We start from the raw sequence: 23,660 nt of genomic DNA, 5'->3' as shown, positions 1-23,660 counted from the left end.
CTAACAATAAACCACTAATAGCCCTTAAAAAGGGCCTTTTGTAAGGCATTGCCCTAAGTTAAACAGCTCTTTTACATTAAAAAATTACAAAGTCCCCACTAAAAGTAAAAAACCCCAACCCAACCAACCCTCCAAAATAAAAAAACCTAAGTCTAAAAAAATCCTAAGATATCCATTGCCCCTAAAGGGGCATTTGTATGGGCATTGCTCTTAAAAGGGCATTCAGCTCTTTTACTGCCCATCCCTAATTTAAAAAATAAAAAAAAACACCCAAAAAGTTAACACTAACCCCAGGAAATCTACTCATGCTTCCTGAAGTCCGGACATCCATCTTCATCCAGGTGGCGAGAAGTCTTTGTCCAGGCGGCATCTTCTATCTTCATCCCGGTGTCGCAGAGCTGTGGAGGTGCGGAGCATTGTCGCCAATGATACGGACATCCAGCGTGGAGGATCCTCTTCATATGGTCACCGCTGTACACTGAAGCTTGAATATAAGGTATCCGTTTAAATATGGGGTACCTTGCATTCCTATTGGCTGACATTTTAAAATCAGCTAATAGGATGAGAGCTACTGAAATCCTATTGGCTGTTCAAATAAGCTTTTTTTAAAAAAAAAAAAGTTGGGTGTTTTTTTTAGATTAGGAATGGCTAGTAAAAGAGCTAAATGCCCTGTTAAGGACAGTAAAATAGCTGAGTGCTCTTTTAAGGGCAATGCCCCACAAAAGGCCCTTTTAAGGGCTATTGATAGTTTATTGTTAGGTTAGGCAGTGTTTTTATTTGGGGGGGGGCTTTTTTGGTTTTATAGGGCTATTAGATTAGGTGTAATTTTTATTTTTTTGGATAATTTCATTTTTTATTTTTTGTAATCTTAGTGTTTTTTTATTTTTTCGTAATTTAAGTGTTTTTTTTGTAATGTTAGATTTTTTCGTAGTATTAGGTTTATTTAAATTTGTAATTTAGGATTTTTAATTAGTAATTTATTTTATTTTATTAGAATTGTTATGTTAGTTTAATTTATAAAAAATATATATGAAGTGCAGGAAGGATTACTACCTCCTTCCTAGGTAGTTATTAAAGTAATGGAAAATCTAAAAGTATACAGATGGCGCTGAATAGCTGTGGGTTTTTATTAAAAAGAATGGCAAATATACTAGCCTTTAGTATGCGTCTAAGGTTGCCCGGCTAATAATAGACTATAATTTAATCTTATTTGGGTATTTTTAAAATAAAAAAAAAGCTGGATATTCCTTTAAATCAATGTCACTTTCTTAGATAGTGCCTTGTTTTCACAGAGTTTCTCAAAGATTAGTCAAACCATATAAAATAATTGCACATAATTTCATAATTGCACATAAAATAACTGAATAAAAAATTGATATCAGGCATTCCACATTCATTCTCTCTTAAAACTAACAATTCATCTAATTGTGATTGAATCAATTAATATTACTTGGGATAAGTCAATTTGGCATCAACATTTATAATATTACACCATTAAATCATAAACCATTAAATTAATAACCTAAGAAGCCAAATATTTGATAGTAATGATAATAAAACCGGTTATCATAAACCTTGAAGTTTAAACAATGTTCTTAAGATGTGCAGCGTTTGTGATCCTGTGTTATACACAAAATCAGTCCCAATAGCACTCAGGCTTTTTGCAGGTAATGTATTGTTAGCCCCTCTTATTCTCAAAACAACTTTTTTTTGTGTCCGGTTATGGAAAAAAAACACTTTTTTACACTTCAGTGATACTAGACTTAAGTCTGTGAGCCTTCTCCACCTCGGGGGCTCTCTTACCTCACCTCACGGCCAAGGATTGTGAGCTCCGATAATCCTCCTCTTGTGTAATACCGCACCGATGTGCTCCCTTCGTCCGGGTCTTTCCACGCTATGCGTGTAATGTCACCCGGTTACCAGATGATACTTGCGCAAGTATAGAGAAAATTGTGGTTCTTTACTCCGGCTTGTGAAATCCACACTCTGCCCTTCAGTACAACAGTACGCAGAGATACCAGAACTTTCTCACCAATTATCTTTTCAACTGGCTCAGCGGTCTGTAGATATGATACCGTTGTGAGGTCTGCAAATCAAATCCTTCTCATCACAATATGCACAGTTTCTACGCGTTTCACCCTTCTCAAGGGCTTTCTCAAGATACTGTGTCTCGCAATCTGCTCCATTAAAAACCTTATCTGGCCTCAGGTGATTTACTAATTAGTTTCTCATTTCCTTTTTGTGTCGGTAGTCCAAAGGAGAGAGGGATCCATATGTACATAGATGCTACTCCATCTTGAATTTACACTGCATATTAAAATTGTATGTATAAAACCATTGTATGTTTAAGACAATACTTTCTTTTCTATTAATTAATAAAGGGCTTCTATGTGTATCTTAAAAACTATTCTTTAACTATTCGCAAATTATCTTTTTTCTTAAAAGTATAAACACTTCCATATAAAAGGTCATTTTTATTTCTTTTTGTACCCAGTGTCCAATATCAATCTTACAAATTTTGCATCTATAAAAAATCATTATTTATATATATGAGAAGTTTGACTATAAATTTCATTTTATTTGAATGGCCATCTACAATTTATTACCTATTTTTAATAAAAACTACTCTAAAAACAGGGGAGTAGAGGAGGGTAAAATCTATAATAAAAAATACATATATATAAAAAATAAATAAAAATATAAATATTTCTATATAAAATCCAGTTATATTTAATATCTAAAAACTCATTTTTATTTCTTTTTGTACCCAGTGTCCAATATCAGTCTTACAACATTTATGAAACCATTATTTATATATATGAAATTTGACTTTTAATTTTATTTTTATTTATATTTGAAGGGGCCAATCAACTATTTTAATTGCAATATTCTAAAAACAGAAGAGTGAGGTAGGGTATGGGGTAATGGTGTCATTCTTATACCAAAAAAGGACTTAATTCTAATTCGGAATTCAAACCATGGGGATGGAGGGTATTGAAATTATAAATAATCTCTGCCTCTTTCTTTAAAATCTTATTTTCATAATTACCTCCCCTCTAGTCACTATGTACTTTGCATAGACCCTCTTCATATGGTCACCGCTGTACACTGAAGCTTGAATATAAGGTATCCGTTTAAATATGGGGTACCTTGCATTCCTATTGGCTGACATTTTAAAATCAGCCAATAGGATGAGAGCTACTGAAATCCTATTGGCTGTTCAAATAAGCTTTTTTTTAAAAAAAAAAGTTGGGTGTTTTTTTTTAGATTAGGAATGGCCAGTAAAAGAGCTAAATGCCCTGTTAAGGACAGTAAAATAGCTGAGTGCTCTTTTAAGGGCAATGCCCCACAAAAGGCCCTTTTAAGGGCTATTGATAGTTTATTGTTAGGTTAGGCAGTGTTTTTATTTGGGGGGGGGGTTTGGTTTTATAGGGCTATTAGATTAGGTGTAATATTTATTTTTTTGGATAATTTCATTTTTTATTTTTTGTAATCTTAGTGTTTTTTTATTTTTTCGTAATTTAAGTGTTTTTTTTTTGTAATGTTAGATTTTTTCGTAGTATTATGTTTATTTAAATTTGTAATTTAGGATTTTTAATTAGTAATTTATTTTATTTTATTAGAATTGTTATGTTAGTTTAATTTATAAAAAATATATATGAAGTGCAGGAAGGATTACTATCTCCTTCCTAGGTAGTTATTAAAGTAATGGAAAATCTAAAAGTATACAGATGGCGCTGAATAGCTGTGGGTTTTTATTAAAAAGAATGGCAAATATACTAGTCTTTAGTATGCGTCTAAGGTTGCCCGGCTAATAATAGACTATAATTTAATCTTATTTGGGTATTTAAAAAAAAAAAAAAAAAAAAGATGGATGTTCCTTTAAATCAATGTCACTTTCTTAGATAGTGCCTTGTTTTCACAGAGTTTCTCAAAGATTAGTCAAACCATATAAAATAATTGCACATAATTTCATAATTGCACATAAAATAACTGAATAAAAAATTGATATCAGGCATTCCACATTCATTCTCTCTTAAAACTAACAATTCATCTAATTGTGATTGAATCAATTAATATTACTTGGGATAAGTCAATTTGGCATCAACATTTATAATATTACACCATTAAATCATAAACCATTAAATTAATAACCTAAGAAGCCAAATATTTGATAGTAATGATAATAAAACCGTTTATCATAAACCTTGAAGTTTAAACAATGTTCTTAAGATGTGCAGCGTTTGCGATCCTGTGTTATACACAAAATCAGTCCCAATAGCACTCAGGCTTTTTGCAGGTAATGTATTGTTAGCCCCTCTTATTCTCAAAACAACTTTTTTTTGTGTCCGGTTATGGAAAAAAAACACTTTTTTACACTTCAGTGATACTAGACTTAAGTCTGTGAGCCTTCTCCACCTCGGGGGCTCTCTTACCTCACCTCTCGGCCAAGGATTGTGAGCTCCGATAATCCTCCTCTTGTGTAATACCGCACCGATGTGCTCCCTTCGTCCGGGTCTTTCCACGCTATGCGTGTGATGTCACCCGGTTACCAGATGATACTTGCGCAAGTATAGAGAAAATTGTGGTTCTTTACTCCGGCTTGTGAAATCCACACTCTGCCCTTCAGTACAACAGTACGCAGAGATACCAGAACTTTCTCACCAATTATCTTTTCAACTGGCTCAGCGGTCTGTAGATATGATACCGTTGTGAGGTCTGCAAATCAAATCCTTCTCATCACAATATGCACAGTTTCTACGCGTTTCACCCTTCTCAAGGGCTTTCTCAAGATACTGTGTCTCGCAATCTGCTCCATTAAAAACCTTATCTGGCCTCAGGTGATTTACTAATTAGTTTCTCATTTCCTTTTTGTGTCGGTAGTCCAAAGGAGAGAGGGATCCATATGTACATAGATGCTACTCCATCTTGAATTTACACTGCATATTAAAATTGTATGTATAAAACCATTGTATGTTTAAGACAATACTTTCTTTTCTATTAATTAATAAAGGGCTTCTATGTGTATCTTAAAAACTATTCTTTAACTATTCGCAAATTATCTTTTTTCTTAAAAGTATAAACACTTCCATATAAAAGGTCATTTTTATTTCTTTTTGTACCCAGTGTCCAATATCAATCTTACAAATTTTGCATCTATAAAAAATCATTATTTATATATATGAGAAGTTTGACTATAAATTTCATTTTATTTGAATGGCCATCTACAATTTATTACCTATTTTTAATAAAAACTACTCTAAAAACAGGGGAGTAGAGGAGGGTAAAATCTATAATAAAAAATACATATATATAAAAAATAAATAAAAATATAAATATTTCTATATAAAATCTAGTTATATTTAATATCTAAAAACTCATTTTTATTTCTTTTTGTACCCAGTGTCCAATATCAGTCTTACAACATTTATGAAACCATTATTTATATATATGAAATTTGACTTTTAATTTTATTTTTATTTATATTTGAAGGGGCCAATCAACTATTTTAATTGCAATATTCTAAAAACAGAAGAGTGAGGTAGGGTATGGGGTAATGGTGTCATTCTTATACCAAAAAAGGACTTCATTCTAATTCGGAATTCAAACCATGGGGATGGAGGGTATTGAAATTATAAATAATCTCTGCCTCTTTCTTTAAAATCTTATTTTCATAATTACCTCCCCTCTAGTCACTATGTACTTTGCATAGACCCCAAAATTTGAGGTCCTTTATATTGTTTTTATGTTTCTCTCTAAAATGTTGATAGAGGTAAGTCTCCAAGTTCCCTTTCTCTATATTACATAGGTGCTCCTGTATCCTATCCCTGAGCATTCTCGTTGTTTCACCTACATAGATCAAATTGCATGTGCATTGTAACATGTGCACAATACCTTTACTACTGCACCTAATAGTTTCTTTAATATTATACTCTTTATCTAAACCAGGTATCTTAACACTCTTCTTTTTGACCCCGTGTCTACATGCTTTGCACGTCACACATGGATAAAAGCCCCTCACCTCTTTCCCCCAGAGATCTCTATCTTTAATATTTTCAGCTGCTTTTTTTCTCTTAAACTCACTGGGTGCCAATAATGTTTTAAAATGATTTGTCTTTCTATAAATCATTCTTGGATATGGTGGCAATTTATCCCCTAATATGGGATTGTTTTTTAGCAAATGCCAGTGTTTCTTAATAATTTTCCTCATCTTATCATGGTCATCACTGTATTCTGTTATAAAAGGTACATCATAGTTCTCATTCATTTGGGTTTCTTTCCTTTTATACTCTAATAGTGAGTTTCTATCCGTATTCCTTGCTCTTATTATTGCATCGTTTATTTTGTCATTTTTATAGCCTCTTTCCCTGAATCTCCCTTCTAGTACCCTCATTTGGTCTTCAAAGTCATTAACTTTTGTACAATTTTTGCGAATTCTATCTTAAACACTGCCCTACAGGTATATTATCCTTCCATTTGTGGTAGTGACAAATTTTGGCATGTATGTAGTTGTTTGAATCTGTAGGTTTAAAATTGGTTTTTGTAACCAACTCTTTGTTATCCACTGATATATCCAAATCCAAAAATGTTAACTTTTCCTTTCTCATAGTGTAAGTAAATGACAGGCCCCTATCATTATTGTTCATAGTACAGAATAATTCCTCTAAACTTTCTACACTTCCTCTCCAGATGATAATAATATCATCTATATATCTCTTAAAAAGCACGAGATTCGCACCAAGCTCCGCATTCAGGAGGAAACTCTGTTCCCAATCTCCCATAAAAAGATTTTCTTAGCTCGGTGCGAATCTCGTGCCCATTGCAGTCCCTTAAATTTGCAAATAATATTTTTGATCAAATGAAAAATAATTGTGCTCTAAAATAAACCGTATGCTCTCAATGAGAAAATCTGTTTGTTCTTTGGGTACACTTTCATCTTTTGAAAGGAAGCCTTCCACAGCCTCTTTTCCCAAATTGTGGTTAATATTTGTATATAGGGAAGTTACGTCACAAGAGGCCATGATAAATTCCTCTTCCCAATTGATATCTCTCAATAGTCTTAAAATGCTTGTAGAATCTTTAAGATATGAGTCAAGCTCCACTACATACTTTTTCAAACATTTGTCCACATACTCTGATAGATTAGCCATCAGGGACCCTATCCCGGAGACTATAGGTCTTCCTGGTGGGTTTGTAATACTTTTGTGAACTTTGGGTAAGAAGTAAAAAATTGCTATCTTGGGAAATTCAGGCTTAATGTACATAAACTCTTTATCTGTAAGAATACCCTTTTCTTTACCTTTATTTAATATCCTCAATAATTTAGTTATTATTATCTTAAGTAATATTATCCATGAAAGGGCAAGGATATTTTATTTCTCTAGGACAATAAGGACCTCATTAGTGCTGAGAGTGTAAACAGGGGCAGAGAGAGATTGGAGAGGAAAAGTGAAGAAAAAGTGTTAAGAGAGAGTGGAGAGAAAAAAAAGAGTGATGAGATTTGAGAGAGAACATAGAGTGTAAAGAGAAGATATGGAGGTCTATTTATCAAGCTCCGAATGGAGCTTGATGCCCCGTGGTTCTGGCGAGCCTTCAGGCTCACCAGAAACACAAGTTATGAAGCAGCGGTCTAAAGACTGCTGCTCCATAACTGTCCACCTGCTCTGAAGCGCGGACAGACATCGTTGAAAATCAACCCGAAACAATACGATCGTTGGCATTTATCGATGTGCGGGGACATGGTTCGCTATAGCGGATCATGTCCGTCTGCACAATGATAAATGGACCCCATGGCCTGACAGAGAAGGGAGGGGGTAAAAAGAGAGATTGAAGAGAGGAGGAAGAGGAGAAAGATAGATGAGAGATGATAGTTATAAGACAAATTTTCCAGGTCTGCTATGACCAAATATTAATGTCAATACTCTGCTTTCTCTCTGTTCAACAACTTCCTTTTTCTGTTCAGCTGTTTTCTTCCCCAGAACCATAGTTGATGTTGTTAACTGTTATGCACATATTTGTTAATTTATCACTGTATGTATCATTATTTAATTTATGGTATAAAACAAAAACAATATTAAAATTACTGCACACTAAGGTGTTTCACATTGGCTAAACTTATGCAAAGAATTGAGGGGGTTAGTGGGTGTGGTGTGGGTTGGGTAGTGGGTGGGATCAAAAGTAGTGAGTAACATTTTGGGCTTTCTAGTAGCTTAGGGCTTCAAATTTTGAGCCCTGAATACATATATATTTATGTGTTAAAGGGACATTCAACACTGCCCACAACATTAATCTATGTTGAAAAACTATAAATAAAGATCAAGCTGCAACGTGCCCCCTTTCTCTTACTTCCTGCCTTCACTGTTGAATCGTCTACGATAACTTCAAAATTGGTGTCCTAACATGGCTTCCTAACTCCCCCCACCGTGACGTATTCAGCTTCTTTTTCAAACCAGCAGCCAATGATAGCCCATTCCTCGGACTGAAATCCAAGCGCGTTCACGGCCGTTAGCGCATGCGCGATACACTAAGAACACTACAAGCGGAACCATAATAAGCCAAGTTGTTTCCGTTCAGCTTATATTACGCATAGTACTCTATTTCGGTCTATTAGGTAAAACCCGTTCCGATATGCAGCGCCGCCTGCAAATGCCGGCGACGCTGAATTTTGCGCTGGTTTGGTATCCTATATACGGCGTAACCTAGAAGTTATGCCCGTATATTTCTGCCGTCGCCCGTAGTTTTTTGGGCCATAGGCAGGTATACCAAACCCGCGCAGTTTGGTATCCAATATACAGCGTAAGGACTTACGTGGCAAAAATGGAGAAATCTTACTCCATTTTCACCTTGCCACAAAAAGCAGCCATAGTAAGCCTTACGCTGTCTATTGGAGCCCCGTAACTCCCTAAACTACCTGCCAAATAAACCTAACACCTAACACATGCGCAATGTCTATCTACCTGTCAACCGCGATCTGCTAAATAAAATCTAACACCTAACGCATACGCAATGTCTATCTACCTATCAACCGCGATCCTCCGCCGCAATCCCTAATAAAATATTTAACCCCTAAACCGCCGCCCCCTACATTAACTACCCCCTAATGTGATCCCCCTACACCGTCGCCAACTATATTAAACTACCCCTAAAGTGAGCCCCTTACACCGCCACCATCTACCTTACCTACCCCCTAAAGTGAGCTCCTACCCCGCCGCCATTAATTTTAAAATTAACCCCTAATTTAATCCCTCTACCCCGCCGCCACCTATATTAAATTATTTAACCCCTAAAATACTAAACTATCCCTACCACTAAACCTAAGTCTAACCCTACAAATAGCCCTGAAAAGGGCTTTTTGCGTGGCATTACCCCAAAGTAAACTGCTCTTTTGCCAATCAGCCAATCGGATTGAACTTGAATCTGATTGGCTGATTCAATCAGCCAATCAGATTTTTCTACCTTAATTCCGATTGGCTGATAGAATCCTATCAGCCAATCGGAATTCGACGGACGCCATCTTGAATGACGTCATTTAAAGGTACCTCATTTGTCGTTCAGTCGTCGGCCGGGATGGATGCTCCGCGTCGGAGGAGCGAAGATTGAAGATGCCGCTTGATGGAAGATGCCGCTTGATGGAAGATGCCGCCGGATGGAAGAAGACTTTGCTGCCACTTGGATAAAGACATCGCCCGGATCGGATGAGGAGTTCGGCCCGGTTGGGTGAAGACAAGGTAGGGAGATCTTCAGGGGGGTAGTGTTAGGTTTATTTAAGGGGGGTTTGGGTTAGATTTGGGGTATGTGGGTGGTGGGTTGTAATGTTGGGGGGTGGTATTGTGTTTTTTTTTCAGGCAAAAAAGCAGTTTTCTTTGGGGCATGCCCCGCAAAAGGCCCTTTTAAGGGCTGGTAAGGTAAAAGAGCTTTGAACTTTTTTAATTTAGAATAGAGTAGGGAATTTTTTTTATTTTGGGTGGCTTTATTATTTTATTAGGGGCTTATAATAGGTGTAATTAGCTTAAAAATCTTGTAATCTTTTTTTTATTTTTTGTAATTTAGTGTTTGTTTTTTTATTTAATTTAGTTTAGTTTATTTAATTGTATTTTAGTTTAGATATTTGTAGTTTAATTTATTGATAGTGTAGGTGTATTTGTAACTTAGGTTAGGATTTATTTTACAGGTAAATTGGTAATTATTTTAACTGGGTAGCTATTAAATAGTTATTAACTATTTAATAGCTATTGTAACTAGTTAAAATAAATACCAAGTTACCTGTAAAATAAATATAAACCCTAAAATAGCTACAATGTAATTATTAATTACATTGTAGCTATCTTAGGGTTTATTTTATAGGTAAGTATTTAGATTTAAATAGGAATATTTTCATTAATAATATTAATATTAGATTTATATATATATATATATATATATATATATATATATATATATATATATATACAGGGAGTGCAGAATTATTAGGCAAGTTGTATTTTTGAGGATTAATTTTATTATTGAACAACAACCATGTTCTCAATGAACCCAAAAAAACCATTAATATCAAAGCTGAATAGTTATGGAAGTAGTTTTTAGTTTGTTTTTAGTTATAGCTATTTTAGGGGGATATCTGTGTGTGCAGGTGACTATTACTGTGCATAATTATTAGGCAACTTAATAAAAAACAAATATATACCCATTTCAATTATTTATTTTTACCAGTGAAACCAATATAACATATCAACATTCACAAATAAACATTTCTGACATTCAAAAACAAAACAAAAACAAATCAGTTGACCAATATAGCCACCTTTCTTTGCAAGGACACTCAAAAGCCTGCCATCCATGGATTCTGTCAGTGTTTTGATCTGTTCACCATCAACATTGCGTGCAGCAGCAACCACAGCCTCCCAGACACTGTTCAGAGAGGTGTACTGTTTTCCCTCCTTGTAAATCTCACATTTGATGATGGACCACAGGTTCTCAATGGGGTTCAGATCAGGTGAACAAGGAGGCCATGTCATTAGATTTTCTTCTTTTATACCCTTTCTTGCCAGCCACGCTGTGGAGTACTTGGACGTGTGTGATGGAGCATTGTCCTGCATGAAAATCATGTTTTTCTTGAAGGATGCAGACTTCTTCCTGTACCACTGCTTGAAGAAGGTGTCTTCCAGAAACTGGCAGTAGGACTGGGAGTTGAGCTTGACTCCATCCTCAACCCGAAAAGGCCCCACAAGCTCATCTTTGATGATACCAGGCCAAACCAGTACTCCACCTCCACCTTGCTGGCATCTGAGTCGGACTGGAGCTCTCTGCCCTTTACCAATCCAGCCACGGGCCCATCCATCTGGACCATCAAGACTCACTCTCATTTCATCAGTCCATAAAACCTTAGAAAAATCAGTCTTGAGATATTTCTTGGCCCAGTCTTGACGTTTCAGCTTGTGTGTCTTGTTCAGTGGTGGTCGTCTTTCAGCCTTTCTTACCTTGGCCATGTCTCTGAGTATTGCACACCTTGTGCTTTTGGGCACTCCAGTGATGTTGCAGCTCTGAAATATGGCCAAACTGGTGGCAAGTGGCATCTTGGCAGCTGCACGCTTGACTTTTCTCAGTTCATGGGCAGTTATTTTGCGCCTTGGTTTTTCCACACGCTTCTTTCGACCCTGTTGACTATTTTGAATGAAACGCTTGATTGTTCGATGATCACGCTTCAGAAGCTTTGCAATTTTAAGACTGCTGCATCCCTTTGCAAGATATCTCACTATTTTTGACTTTTCTGAGCCTGTCAAGTCCTTCTTTTGACCCATTTTGCCAAAGGAAAGGAAGTTGCCTAATAATTATGCACACCTGATATAGGGTGTTGATGTCATTAGACCACACCCCTTCTTATTACAGAGATGCACATCACCTAATATGCTTAATTGGTAGTAGGCTTTCGAGCCTATACAGCTTGGAGTAAGACAACATGCATAAAGAGGATGATGTGGTCAAAATACTCATTTGCCTAATAATTCTGCACACAGTGTATATATAATATAATAACGATATTAACTATGTTATCCCTAATATAATTAGGGTTAATATAGTTAATATATATAATATAATAATTATATTAACTATATTAACCCTAATATAATTAGGGTTAATATAGTTAATATAGCTGGCGGCGGTGTAGGGGGATTAGATTAGGGGTTAATGTGTTTAATATAGCTGGCGGCGGTGTAGGGGGATTAGATTAGGGGTTAATACATTTATTATAGGTGGCAGCGGTGTAGGGGGATTTAGATTGTAGGCAAAAGAGCTGATTACTTTGTGACAAAGCCCCGCCAAAAGCCCTTTTAAGGGCTGGTAAAAGAGCAGTTTTCTTTGGGGCATGCCCCGCAAAAAGCCCTTTTAAGGGCTGGCAAAAGAGCAGTTTACTTTGGGGTAATGCCACGCAAAAAGCCCTTTTCAGGGCTATTTGTAGGGTTAGACTTAGGTTTAGTGGTAGGGATAGTTTAGTATTTTAGGCGTTAAATAATTTAATATAGGTGGCGGCGGGGTAGGGGGATTAAATTAGGGGTTAATTTTAAAATTAATGGCGGCGGGCTAGGAGCTCACTTTAGGGGGTAGGTAAAGTAGATGGTGGCGGTGTAAGAGGCTCACTTTAGGGGGTAGTTTAATATAGTTGGCGACGGTGTAGGGGGATCACATTAGGGGGTAGTTAATGTAGGGGGCGGCGGTTTAGGGGTTAAATATTTTATTAGGGATTGCGGCGGAGGATCACGGTTGACAGGTAGATAGACATTGCGCATGCGTTAGGTGTTAGGTTTATTTGGCAGGTAGTTTAGGGAGTTACGGGGCTCCAATAGACAGCGTAAGGCTTACTACGGCTGCTTTTTGTGGCGAGGTGAAAATGGAGTAAGATTTCTCCATTTTCGCCACGTATGTCCTTACGCTGTATATTGGATACCAAACTGCGCGGGTTTGGTATACCTGCCTATGGCCCAAAAAACTATGTGCGACGGCAGAAATATACGGGCGAAACTTCTAGGTTACGCCGTATATAGGATACCAAACCAGCGCAAAATTCAGCGTCGCCGGCATTTGCAGGCGACGCTGCATATCGGATCGGGTTTTACCTAATAGAACGAAATAGAGTACTATGCGTAATATAAGCGGAACAGAAACAAATTGGCTTATTATGGTTCCGCTTTTAGTGTTCCTAGTGTATCGCGCATGCGCTAACGGCGGTGAACGCGCTTTGCATTGAAGTAGGAGAGATGGGATATCACTGGCTGCTAGTTTGAAGAAGAAGCTCTATACGTCACGGTGGGGGGAGTTAAGCAGCCATATTAGGACACCAATTTTGAAGTTATCGTAGACGATTCAACAGTGAAGGCAGGAAGTAAGAGAAAGGGGGCACGTTGCAGCTTGATCTTTATTTATAGTTTTTCAACATAGATTAATGTTGTGGGCAGTGTTGAATGTCCCTTTAATATGTGTATATATACACATATTAACTCATAAATTTATAAGTATATAAGCATATCCTATATAATAAAAGGCCAAGTATGTTTGTCTGACGCAGTCATGAGCAGTAGAGACTGCACAAGGACGAACATACCTGGCCTTTAGGATCTGACAGCAGAGCAGAGAGGGTGTGCGGAAGCGGTCGTTTGTGGGGTGGTGCGGCCGGTGGAGTAGTCGGGAGGAGTGGCCCTGATGAGGGGGTATGGCCAGCAGTAGTGCCGTGATCGGGCATGGCCATACGGGACCAAGTTGGGTGGGCGTGGCCGGGGCATGGTCGGGCGGAGTGGCCGTGGTGAGGGGGTGTGGTCGGCGGGAGTGCCGTGGTGGCCGGACGGGAATGGGTCGGGTGGGCGTGGTCGGGCGGGAGTGGCCATGGCCTGAGAGAGAGCGCAAAAGAGGGGGGGAGAGCGAGCAAAAGAGAGGGGAGAGAGCACTAAAAACAAAGTTTATGCTTACCTGATAAATTTGTTTCTTTCCTGATATAGTGAGTCCACGGCTTGAGTAATTACTGTTTTTGAATATCACTCTTGGCCAGCAGTTGGAGGCAACGAGAATCAAGTATCACTCCCTTACCCACAACCCCTAGTCATTCGACCAAAGGGAAATGGAGAAAAAGGAGTAACAAGGTGTAGAGGTGCCTGAGGTTAAAGTCAAAAGAACAACTGTCTTAAAATAAAGGGTGGGGCCGCGGAAAGAAACAAATTTATCAGGTAAGCATAAACTTTGTTTTTCTTTCCTAAGATATGGTGAGTCCACGGCTTGAGTAATTACTGTTTGGAACCAATATCCAAGCTAGAGGACATGGATAAATAGGGAGGGACAAGACAGGCAGTCCTAAACAGAAGGCACCACCGCTTGAAGAACCTTTCTCCCAATAGAAGCTTCATTTTTGAAAACCCAAGAAAAGGAAATAGCTCTTGTGGAATTAGCCGTAATTCTCTCAGGAGGCTGCTGCTCAGCAGTCTCATAAGCCAAACAAATTATACTTTGTAACCAAAAAGAAAGAGTAGTAGCAGTAGCTTTCTGACCTTTATCATTGTAAATCATCCTCAACTCCAAGATGTTGATGGAAAGAGCAGACTCCTCCCAAGTCCAAAGGACCTGAGCTTTTAACGAGTTCCAGACTGCTCCCCAACCAAGCAGGCTGGTGTCCATGGTCACGATCACCCAGGAAGGTCTCCGAACGCATGTGCCCTGAGAAAGATGTTCCTGAAAAATCCACCAGGGGAGAGAGTCCCTTGATGACTAATCTAACTCTATTCTCTGAGATAGATCCGCATGGTCGCCATTCCATTTTCTGAGCATGCACAACTGGAGAGCTCTTAAATGGATTTGAGCAAAAGGAATGATGTCCATGAAAGCCACCATCAGACCGATTACCTCCATACATTGAGCCACTGAAGGATAAGCAGTAGCCTGAAAAAAAAGGCAAGAGGAATAGAGCTTTTTTCCAGATTCACATTCCATCCATGGGAAAAAAGAAAAGACAACAATATTTCTGTGTGAGATTTTGCTTGTTGAAAAGATGGCACCTGAAACAATATGTCGTCCAGGTAGGTGGCCACAGCAATTCCACCAGAACGAATCACTGCTAAAAGAGCCCCCAGATCCTTTGAAAAAATTCTGGGAACCGTGGCTAGACCAAATAGAAGGGCCACAAACTGGAAATGTTTGTCCAAAAAGGCAAATCTCAGGAATCTGTGATGGAACATGAAGATATGCATCCTTTAGGTCTATGGTTGTCATGAACTGACCATCTTGTACTAAAGGAAGAATGGAGTGTATAGTCCCTATCTTGAAGGATGGAACTTTGAGAAACTTTATTAAGACACTTCAAGTCTAGAATGGGACGGAAAGTTCCCTCTTTTTTTGGAACCACAAATAGGTTGGAGTAGAACCCGAGACCCTGTTCAAGCACTGGAACTGGAACTATCACTCCCAGGGAGGAAAGATGTTGTATACATTTCAAGAACGCCTCTCTCTTTATCTGGTCTGCAGATAATCTTGAGATATGGAATCTGCCTCTGGGAGGAAAAGTCTTGAATTCCAATTTGTAACTCTGGGATACTATGTCCACAGTCCAGGGATCTGGGACATCCCGTATCCAGGCTTGAGAGAAATGAAAAAGTCTGCCCCCCACCTGATCCCATCCCAGATTTGGGGCAAACCCTTCATGCTGATTTGGAATCAGCTGTGGGTTTCTTTGATTGTTTCCCCTTGTTCCAAGACTGATTGAGTTTCCAAGAAGACTTGGATTATTTCTGCTTGGAAGGAGAAGGGGAAGACTTTCCTCTGAAGTTACAAAAGGAACGAAAATTACTCTGACATCCTTTAGGCCTATTCTTCTTATCTTGAGGTAGAAAAGATCCTTTTCCACCCGTAATATCAGAGATCATTTCTGCCAAACCGGGTCCAAACAAGGTTTTGCCCTTGTAAGGAATCACCAGAAGCTTGACTAAAGAGGAAACGTCCACAGACCAGGATTTCAACCATAACACCCTGCGGGCTAGGACAGCGAAACTAGAAATTTTAGCTCCTAGTAAAACCTGTAAAATGGCATCTGCAATAAAGGAATTGGCCAACTTAAGAGCTTTAATCCTATCTTGAATTTCATCCGAGGAAGTCTCTACTTGAAGAGAATCAGACAAGGCGTCGAACCAATAATATGCCGAACTAGTCATGGTGGCAAACACACCGCAGGTTGCCATTGGAGACCTTTATAAACATAAATCTTTTTTCAAATAAGCCTCCAGCTTCTTGTCCATTGGATCCTTAAAAGAGCAGCTATCCTCAATAGGAATAGTGGTTCTCTTAGCCAGAGTGGAAATGGCCCCTTCAACTTTGGGTACAGTATACGAAGGGTCTTTAATGGAGTCCTCAACAGGAAACGTTTTCTTAAAAATGGGAGATGGGGAAAAAGACACCCCTGGAATCAGACAAGGAGTCGAACCAATAAGATGCCACACTAGTCATGGTGGCAATACACACCGCAGGTTGCCATTGGAGACCTTGATGAACACAAATCTTTTTCAAATAAGCCTCCAGCTTCTTGTCCATTGGATCCTTAAAAGAGCAGCTATCTTCAATAGGAATAATGGTTCTCTTAGCCAGAGTGGAAATGGCCCCTTCAACTTTGGGTACAGTATACCAAAGGTCTTTAATGGAGTCCTTGACAGGAAACATTTTCTTAAAAATGGGAGACAGGGAAAAAGACACCCCTGGTTTCTCCCATTCCTGTGAGATAATCTCCATAGCATGGAGCGGCACAGGAAAAACCTCAGAAGTGGAATGTTTATCAAAGAAACTATTAAGTTTACTAGATTTCTTAGGAGTGACAACGGCAGGGGTATCGGAGTCATTTAAAGTAGCTAAAACCTCCTTTAACAATACACGAAGGTGTTTAAGCTCAAATCTGAAGGATACCACCTCAGTCTCAGAAGAAGGAATTATACTGTCCGAATCTGAGATTTAACCCTCAGAAAGTCCTGATGTATCTTCCTCATCAGACTTATGTAAAAGGGCAACTTGGGAAGCAGAACTGAGGACAGGCACCTTACTTCTAAATTTCTAGATTTCCTCTTGTGTTTTCCCTGTAATCTGGTAATGGCAGCTAATGCCGCAGATATGGCTGAAGATACCTGGGCAGCAATTTCTGCTTTTAAACAAACTCCACTAGGAGTTATAGAGGAACCACAGGACATTGCATGTGACGTCATTGAGGCTTGGGACATAGTAGGAGAAAGCTGAGGTATTATTTTAACAGCATCATCCTGAGACATTAGGCTAAAAAATGTTACCTTTATTTTACAAGGTTTTCTTGACACATGAAGAACAAAATTGCATAGGAGCAGCAATTTGTGTATCTAAACATAATAAGCATGAATTCATGAGAGCGGGCTCTTGTTCCATATCAAACATGTTGTGAAACAGTAAATAAACTTGTACATATAAGTTTTAAAGATTTTAATATTCAATTAAAATAAGCCAAGGAAAAAATACACTTTAAATTTTATCCCAAATTAGGATTGATCCCCAGCTAAAATTATGTGAGAAAAGTTAAGAAAAAACATTTAATAAACATCAAATAAACTTCTAAAATACCCCTAAAGCAACCCCAAACCTCAATTACTGGGGTGCCTTACCGCTACCAATTAAGACCGGATCACCCAGAAATGGAGAAAAACAACTTTTTCCTCAGAAACTTATGAAGTAAAGCCGGTCATGTGACCGCAACTGCCAAGCTCAAATTACTGCTGCGACACAGAGAGGCACTACTTCCTGGAACACTGAGTACCAGAAATAACCGTTTTTTCAAACCTGACAGTTTAAAATATTGCATTGTTTTATTTTAAAGCAAAGGGGAAATAAATAAGCTGCTGAAATAGAAAATGCAACCTTACTTTCAGTTTAAACTTGTATTGTTTTATCAATGTGTCAGAAAATAAAGCCTTATAAAAACATTTTACCCTTTCTTTTTAAAAGAGTTTAAATGTTAGTCTCACACATGCTACAGTGCCTGCTTCATGCCCCAGTGTATCCCATACAACAGGATTATCTATGTCCCAATAAAAAAGCAGTGTCTTTTCATTTGTTAAGTGCATGGTCTCCCCAACTGGAAGAAAAAGCACTTACCTGCTCTCAAGATATGAGAGGACACAGTTCCTAATAGAGACCTTTGAAAAAGAAAGAACAGATTAGCCAACTCTGGCTTTCTAAACTAGGGCAGCAATTGTTAGGAAAATGCAGTAAGTACCTCTTTACAAGTTCCTAACTGCTTTAAAGCCACCACTACCCGACTGCAAGGAATGATGTGGAATACGGCTGTACCCTAAAAATTCTTTGTAGATGAAATAAAAAAATTTATTCAGACACCTAAACTTCACCTCCTCCATGCACCAAAGGCAAAGAGAATGACTGGGTGTTGTGGGTAAAAGAGTGATACTTAGCAGTTTAACTGTGGTGCTCTTTTCCTCTTACTGCTGGCCAGGAGTGATATTCCCAACAGTAATTACTCAAGCCATGGACTCCTCATATCTTAGGAACAAAAAAGGGGGGGAGAGATAACAAAAGAGAGGGAGGAGAGAGTGCAAAAGGGGGGAGAAAGTGCAAAAGGGGGGAGAGCAAAGGAGGGGGAGAGAGAGTGCAAAAGAGGGGGGAGAGAGAGCACAAAAGAGAGGATGAGAGAGCAAAAGAGAGGGGAGAGACAGCAAAAGAGAGGGGGAGAGAGAGAGAGCAAAAGAGAGGGGTGAGAGAGCAAAAGAGAGGGGAGAGAGAGCAAAAGAGGGGGGAGAGAGAGCAAAAGAGAGGGGAGAGAGAGCAAAAGAGGGGAGAGAGAGAGCAAAAGAGAGAGTAGTGAGAGCAAAAGAGAGGGGGAAAGAAAAAGGGAGGGGGAGAGAAAAAGAGCAAAAAAAGAGAGGGAGGAGAGAGAGCAAAAGAGAGGTGGAGAGGAAGACAGAGAGAGGAGGGAGAGAAAGAGAGCAAAAGTGAGAGGGGAGAGAAAGAGCAAAAGAGAGAGGGGAGAGAGAGCAAAAGAGAGGGGGAGAGAGAGAGAGCAAAGAGAGGATGAGAGAGCAAAAGAGAGGGGAGAGAAAGAGCAAAAGAGAGGGGGAGAGAGAGAGAGCAAAAGAGAGGGGGAAGAGCACAAAAGAGAGGGGGAAGAGAGAGCAGAAGAGAGGGGGAGAGAGGGGGGAGAGAAAGAGAGCAAAAGAGAGGGGGAGAAAGAGAAAGCAAAAGAGAGGGGGAAAGAGAGAGCAAAATAGAGGGGGGGAGAGGGAGAGAGAGTGGGGGAGAGAAAGAGAGCAAAAGAAAGGGGGCGAGAGAGAAAGCAAAAGAAAGGGGGTAAGAGAGCAAAAGAGAGGGGGGAGAGAGAGAGCAAAAGAGAGGGGGAAGAGAGAGAGCAAAAGAGAGGGGGGAGGGAGAGCGCAAAAGAGAGGGAGAGAGAGAGCAAAAGAGAGGGGAGAGAGAGAGAGCAAATGAGAGGGGGAGAGAGAGAGCAAAAGAGAGGGGAGAGAGAGAGAGCAAAAGAGAGGGGGGAGAGAGAGAGAGCAAAAGAGAGGGGGATGGTCAGGCAGAGTGGCTGTGACGAGGGGGCATGGCAACTTTAAAGCTCCAAAACTGCCTAGTGCAGTTATTTTTTTAATTTAAAAAAAGGTACATTTTTTTTTAATAAAAACTATAATGCCCTCTATTTCGAGGGCATTTGCGGCACTTTTAGAAAATTAACGAGAAATCTGATCTCTGGTTAATTTTACTGAGTGCTAATTGCTACCACAAGCTCCCAGTAGCAATAAACAGCCACTTGTAATGGCTAGTTAATTTGCCCGTTTACGGGAGCGTGATAATTTAGTGCTCCACTTGTAATCTAGCCCTAAATAGTTTATCCTATAATGGGAATCTTTAAGATACTTGCAGTAAAACAGTAGTCTTTAGTGTTGCCTAAAAGTAATTGTTTTCAATTTCCCATCAAAAAAGAACATCAACTTTTTATTAAATGTCCATATATTTGGCTATGCATTTGAAAAAAGTGGGCTCTTCTGTCTTGATAGAAGACCATTGAGTGTTTTATCTTCTAAAAATGAAATGAGACAAAACAGATTCTACCCATATTTTACAACAAATGTTATTCCTTGTAAAGATTCAATCAGCAAGTATAAACAACAATTGTATTGTATTTGCATCCAAATAATTAGTGAATGGCTTTATTTACAACCCCAATTGCCAAAAAGTTGGGACAGTATGGAAAATGCAAAAAAAAACCAAACAAATAAAAAGAGTCATTTGAAAATTCAATTCACCCTGTATTATATTGAAAACACTATCGCCTAGATTTAGAGTTCTGCGTTAGCCGTCAAAAGCAGCGTTAAGGGGTTCTAACGCTGCTTTTGGCCGCCCGCTCGTATTTAGAGTCAGGCAGGAAAGGGTATAACGCTCACTTTCAAGTCGCGACTTTTCCATACCGCAGATCCCCTTATGCCAATTGCGTATCCTATCTTTTCAATGGGATCTTCCTAACGCCGGTATTTAGAGTCTTGGCTGAAGTGAACGGTAGAGCCTCTACCGACAAGACTCCAGCCGCAAAAAAAAATAAGTAGTTAAGAGCTTTATGGGCTAACGCCGGTTTATAAAGCTCTTAACTACAGTGCTCTAAAGTACACTAACACCAATAAACTACCTATGTACCCCTAAACCTAGGTCCCCCCACATCGCCGCCACTATAATAAATATTTTTAACCCATAATCTGCCGACCGCACACCGCCGCCACCTACATTATCCCTATCAACCTCTAATCTGCTGCCCCTAACATCGCCGACACCTACATAATATTTATTAACTCCTAATCTGCCCCCCCCCAACGTCGCTGCTACCTAACTACACTTATTAACCCCTAATCTGCTGACCGGACCTCGCCTCTACTATAATAAATGTATTAACCCCTAAACTTCCGCACTCCCGCCTCGCAAACACTATAATAAATAGTATTAACCCCTAATCTGCCCTCCCTAAAATCGTCGCCACCTAACTTCAAGTATTAACCCCTAATCTGCTGACCGGACCTCGCTGCTACTCTAATAAATGTATTAACCCCTAAAGCTAAATCTAACCCTTACCCTAACACCCCCTAAGTTAAATATAATTTTAATCTAACAAAATAAATTAAATCTTATTAACTAAAGTATTCCTATTTAAAACTAAATACTTACCTGTAAAATAAACCCTAATATAGCTACAATATAACGAATAATAATTATATTGTAGCTATTTTAGGATTTATATTTATTTTACAGGCAACTTTGTATTTGTTTTAACTAGGTACAAAAGCTATTAAATAGTTATTAACTATTTAATAGCTACCTAGTTAAAATAATTACAAAATTACCTGTAAAATAAATCTTAACCTAAGTTACAATTAAACCTAACACTACACTATCAATAAATTAATTAAATAAATTACCTACAATTACATACAATTAAATAAACTAAACTAAAATACAAAAACAAACAAACACTAAATTACAAAAAATAAAAAAATATTTCAAGAATATTAGGCTAATTACACCTACTCTAAGCCCCCTAATAAAATAAAAAAGCCCCCCAAAATAATAAAGGTCCCTACCCTATTCTAAATTAAAAAGTAACCAGCTCTTTTACCAGCCCTTAAAAGGGCTTTTTTGCGGGGCATGCCCCTAAGTAATCAGCACTTTTGCCTGTAAAAAAAAATACAACCCCCCCCAACATTAAAACCCACCACCCACATACCCCTACTCTAACCGAAACCACCCTTAAATAAACCTAACACTACCCCCCTGAAGATCTCCCTACCTTGAGTCGTGTTCACCCAGCTGGGCACCGATGGACCAAAAGAGGACATCCGGAGCGGCAGAAGTCTTCATCCTATCCGGGCAGAAGAGGACATCCAGACCAGCAGACATCTTCATCCAAGCGGCATCTTCTATCTTCATCCATCCGGAGCGTAGTGGAGCCATCTTCTTCCATCCGACACGGATCCATCCTCTTCAACCGACGCCTACTCGCCGAATGAAGGTTCCTTTAAATGACGTCATCCAAGATGGCGTCCCTCGAATTCCGATTGGCTGATAGGATTCTATCAGCCAATTGGAATTAAGGTAGGAAAAATCTGATTGGCTGATCCAATCAGCCAATCAGATTGAGCTTGCATTCTATTGGCTGATTGGAACTTGAATCTGATTGGCTGATTTAATCAGCCAATCAGATTTTTCCTTCCTTAATTCCAATTGGCTGATAGAATCCTATCAGTCAATCGGAATTCGAGGGACGCCATCTTGGATGACGTCATTTAAAGGAACCTTCATTCGGCGAGTAGGCGTCGGTTGAAGAGGATGGATCCGCGTCGGCTGGAAGAAGATGGCTCCGCTCCGGATGGATGAAGATAGAAGATGCCGCTTGGATGAAGATGTCTGTCGGTCCGGATGTCCTCTTCTGCCCGGATAGGATGAAGACTTCTGCCGCTCCGGATGTCCACTTTTGGTCCATCGGTGCCCGTCTGGGTGAACACGACTCAAGGTAGGGAGATCTTCAGGGGGGTAGTGTTAGGTTTATTTAAGGGGGGTTTGGGTGGGTTAGAGTAGGGGTATGTGGGTGGTGGGTTTTAATGTTGGGGGGGTTTACAGGCAAAAGAGCTGATTACTTAGGGGCATGCCCCGCGAAAGCCCTTTTAAGGGCTGGTAAAAGGGCTGGTTACTTTTTAATTTAGAATAGGGTAGGGACCTTTATTATTTTGGGGGGCTTTTTTATTTTATTAGGGGGCTTAGAGTAGGTGTAATTAGCCTAATATTCTTGTAATCTTTTTTTATTTTTTGTAATTTAGTGGGTTTTTTTTTGTAATTTAGTTTAGTTTATTTAATTGTATGTAATTGTAGGTAACTTATTTAATTAATTTGTTGATAGTATAGTGTTAGGTTTAATTGTAACTTAGGTTAGGATTTATTTTACAGGTAATTTTGTAATTATTTTAACTAGGTAGCTATTAAATAGTTAATAACTATTTAATAGCTATTGTACCTAGTTAAAATAAATACAAAGTTGCCTGTAAAATAAATATAAATCCTAAAATAGCTACAATATAATTATTTGTTATATTGTAGCTATATTAGGGTTTATTTTACAGGTAAGTATTTAGTTTTAAATAGGAATACTTTAGTTAATAAGATTTAATTTATTTCGTAAGATTAAAATTATACTTAATTTAGGGGGGGGTGTTAGGGTTAGGGTTAGGGTTAGCTTTAGGAGTTAATACATTTATTAGAGTAGCGGCGAGGTCCGGTCGGTAGATTAGGGGTTAATACTTGAAGTTAGGTGGCGGCGACGTGGGGGGGGGCAGATTAGGGGTTAATACTATTTATTATAGGGTTTGCGAGGCGGGAGGGCGGCGGTTTAGGGGTTAATAACTTTATTAGAGTAGCGGCGAGGTCCGTTCAGCAGATTTGGGGTTAATAAGTGCAGGTAAGGTAGTGGCGACGTTGGGGGGGCAGATTAGGGGTTAATAAATATAATATAGGGGTCGGCGATGTTAGGGGCATCAGATTAGGGGTACATAGGGATAATGTAGGTTGCGGCGTTGTCCGGAGTGGCAGATTAGGGGTTAATAGGATAATGCAGGTGTCAGCGATAGCGGGGCGGC

The sequence above is a fragment of the Bombina bombina genome, chromosome 5 (genome assembly GCF_027579735.1).
Source record: "Bombina bombina isolate aBomBom1 chromosome 5, aBomBom1.pri, whole genome shotgun sequence".
NCBI lineage: Eukaryota > Metazoa > Chordata > Amphibia > Anura > Bombinatoridae > Bombina > Bombina bombina.
The sequence above is the reverse complement of the archived record's forward strand: the minus strand, read 5'-3'. Positions refer to the sequence as shown.